This window comes from Papio anubis, chromosome 9 (genome assembly GCF_008728515.1).
Source record: "Papio anubis isolate 15944 chromosome 9, Panubis1.0, whole genome shotgun sequence".
Classification (NCBI taxonomy): domain Eukaryota; kingdom Metazoa; phylum Chordata; class Mammalia; order Primates; family Cercopithecidae; genus Papio; species Papio anubis.
In genome coordinates, this window is record NC_044984.1 from 48,492,560 (window position 1) to 48,496,380 (window position 3,821).

A 3,821-nucleotide genomic window follows, 5' to 3' on the forward strand; every position below is an offset into this window, starting at 1 on the left:
GCAAGAAGCAGTGACAGGACCAGGTGAGGGATACCCGGGAAGAGAGAGCTGAAGATCATGTGCAGGTCCTCTCCTCCAGGTGTAAAGGGCTGTGGTAGGATGGACCAAGGTTAGAACTGGGAAAGGACTTCTGTGTCTACAGCTTCGAGGGGTTTCTGAAACTACAGTGAAAAGCCCAAATTATAAATGAAGACAAGCTTCTTTTGCAGTTCAGAAAGTAGGAAGAGAAGGGACAGAGGGTCATGTACCTGAGGATGAAGGGTGCACAGCCAGGTAGCTACAGCACACATGTGTGTTCTGGGTTAACAGTCTTGTATGCGCCAGTTCCATATGTAAACATACAGAACACAGTAGCTTTGACATTGATTGATTAAGCCAGGGGTTTGAGATGCTGTCTGGTTGTGGCCTGTAGGGTATGGTGTTTTTCAGGAGCTGCAGCTGACACAACGGGATGACCCCTGCGCTGAGAACCAAGAAGTCGTGGGTTCTAGTTTTGGCCCCAGTTATCATCTGGGACCCCAGGGAATGTCACGGAGGACCGTGGGTGTTATCTGCTATACCATGAAGGAAAAGCCACAGGGTCCTTCTGTGCCAGCAGCCCCAGTGCTAGAACGAGAAATGGAAGGGAGACTGAGGAGGGCGATGGCATTTCAGGGACTAGAGAGCTTGAGATGGGATGCAAGGATTCCTGAATTCAGAAATTCATAGGTTCTTGCTCGAGCTAAAGACGTCCCCAGCCTAGGGCAGCCCAGCCTTGCCTTGCCTGGATTCCAGACAGTATCCAGGGCCGATGTCTGGATCTGTAGGGAGCACTGTTCTCTGCCGCCCTCCTGTGGCCGCTGAGCCCTTTGCAGGTCGCTGCTGAGAAGATTCCGCTCCTCCGCAGAGCCGCGTTCCTCGCCCCCTGGTGGAAATTGCGTATATTACAAGAAGCGATTTCGGGTTTCTAGCCACAGCTTTCCCCCAACAGTTTCCTTAGTTTTGGAGGCATTCACAACCTCTTCAAAGCTGGGAAGGTCTTCCGGACATTTAACACTCTATACCTTTGCCTCAAGTTTTAAGTTCTGGTTTTGCAAAGTGGATAGTGGAGACAAGGGGCTGAGATTGAACAGAGGGCAATTTCTCTTCTTCCTCTTTGGGTTTCATCCTACAACCCTGTATTCCCAGGGTCTCTCAGAGTTTTAAAATCAGTGTCTGGTGACATTCCTGGAGAAAATGGATCTGGAGCAGACCAGGCATCGTGCGTCTGGGCTTCTTGGCAGTTGCACCTGAGCGCAGTCGGTCAGTGTCGGCAGGGAGATGGATTGGCAGGAGCCAGGAGGCAGGAGGCAGCGATGATGGAGGGAGATGGCATATTTGACAGATGCTGACAGAGCTCGTTATTTGCTAGCCCTGGAATCCCCTCCCACCCACCAGGCTGCCCTTGGCCCTCCCCTCCCTGAACTCAATGCTCATTAGTGATTGCCTGTCTTTGGGGGAGAAACCCAGTGGGCCAAGCTGCATGGGGGGTGAGCAAGGGAGGATGAGGAAGAGCAAGGGGCAGGGACATAAGGCAGATGCTGGAGGAGTCGTGGTTGGAATGACTGGGATTTGGAGCTGAGATCTGATGATCACTGGGGTGCTTGGAAGGTGTGGCTGGGGATATTGTCCAGGGGCCAGATACTGAATTGCTGGGGGTGGTGGGTCGGGAGGCATATTAAAAGGAATTGAGTTCCACTGATTTACACACTGATTTTGGGAGAACTGATAAAATTGGAGCTGACCATTCTACTGGGGACTTACTATGTACAGGGTAGGTCGACAGGTGCTCTGAGGGGATAAAAGAGGCACGCCTCCTATTTCCTGCTCCCCTTCCTGTGTTTTGAGACCTGCCACGTCTCCTCCCTGCACTTGTTGCTCCCTATGTGTCTGAGGGGTGCAAGGTGCTGCTGGGCTGGGGATGTGGAGACAACTCCCCTAAGCAGTTTGTGACCTTCCCACACCCCCTTCCAGTAAAGCTCCTCCAGTCGGCTTCTCACCTCTCCTCATTCCTTTTCTCTTAGAATGTACAAGACATGTAGATATCTGGGTGGGACAGGGGGCCCTTGGGTGCTCTCCCAGAACTTCCAGTGGCTCCCAGTAGAGGAACTGGGTTGGGGACAGGGGTAAGCCATACTATCCCGAGAGGCCAGGGGAGCAGGCAGGGAGGGGATCTCTATTTGGAGTGTGGAGAATGTTCGATGAGGAGGAGAATGCTGCAGTCGGAGCCCGCGCTGCATCCTAATCAGCGCTGCGGAGGCTGCGCCGCTGGCCGTCAATCTTTCCACACAAAGGGCCGCCCGCCCCCTTCCCTCTCCAAGCCCTCTGAGCCAGCCACCCCCTCTCCAGCCCCATCACTGCGGGGCAGGAAAAGAGGCAGAGAAGGGGGGAGACGGACACACAGACAGGGACAGAACGATCCAGTAAATTCAAACCAAGATGGACAGAGTGGGACCCATGGGGCAGAGTGGGTCCCAGCACTCTGGAGATGAAGAGAGACAGACGGAGGGAACAGAGACACTGCCGAGTGGAAAGGGAAAGACAGAGGAGAGACAGACCTAGAGACAGGACAGAGCCAAGACAGAGGAGCATCCAGAGAGCAGACAGAAAGATCAAAGACTCACACAGGGACAGAGCCACCCAGAAACCAGCCATAGCAGAGTCAGTCACACACACAGAGGCATGAGAAGGTCCCAGGCCCAGGGAGAAACTGAAGGCCATGTACCCTGAGCCAAAGGCACACTGGCCCAGGGCCAGGGCCAGGGCCAGGGCGGAGAATATACCAGAAGTGTATCAGTAGACTGAGAGAAGCAGAGAAGGGGAGGGAGAAGATGGGTTTCCAAGGAGAAAGGAAAGGAGAGTGGCGGTGGGGAGACATTAAGAAGGGTCAGGTAGAGGTTACAGGGGGTGAGATGGGGATTCTGGGTTGAGGGCTCTGCTGGCCTTCCAGGGCCTGGGACTCAGGTGGGAGGGGAGGCCCATACGTGTGTGCATGTGTGTGAGTGTGTGTGAGAGCAGGAACACAGCAATTCCAAGCTCTTCAAAATGCCAGAGTTGTCTGGTGCTGAACCAGACAGCCACACACCCTCCCTCTGCATGGACCGCTTGAAGCAGTTATGGTGAGGTGTGGAGGAGAGAACAGAAGACAGATGGAAGTTAGAGAAAGACTGAGAAAGAAAAAGAATGGCAGAGCCCCAGCAGAGATCAGAGGGAGAGAAAATGATGTTGAAAAAGGGAGTAGAGAAATTGGCAGAGGACAGTCAGAGAAAGACAGAGGTAGAGAAAGAAATATGAGGAGGCAAGAAGTGAGTGTGTGTGTGTGTCTGCGTATAAAAGACAGGGAGCAGAGGGTGCCTCTAACTGCAGGAGGGTGAGAGGGGCATGGAGAGAGAGGGGGCTGTTGAGAGAAAGGCAGACTAAGGGGAAATGGGGAGGGAAAGCAGGCAGGGCACCTATCTACCTGGAGATGCCGGGCTGGAATCAACCCAGCATCATGTTTACCTGATGAAACAACCCTGCAGTGAGCTGGGGAGGCAGTCAATGAGTTTTTCTTTCCTTTTCTTCCTTTTCTTTTTTTCTTTTTTTTTTTTAGGGTGACCTTGTCATTTTCTTTAAGTACAAAGAACCTTTTCCAATGCATGCTATCTCCTTTAACATAGCAGGTTTCAGCAGCTGCTGCAGGTGCCTGGGTCATTCCTGGCAATTTCTCTTTGGGGATCACCTTTAGAGCCTGCAGTATAGCTCTGAGCATCTGCACCAGAGGCAAATTTGTGTCCTTTAGGGGTAGATCTAATTTTTGAAAA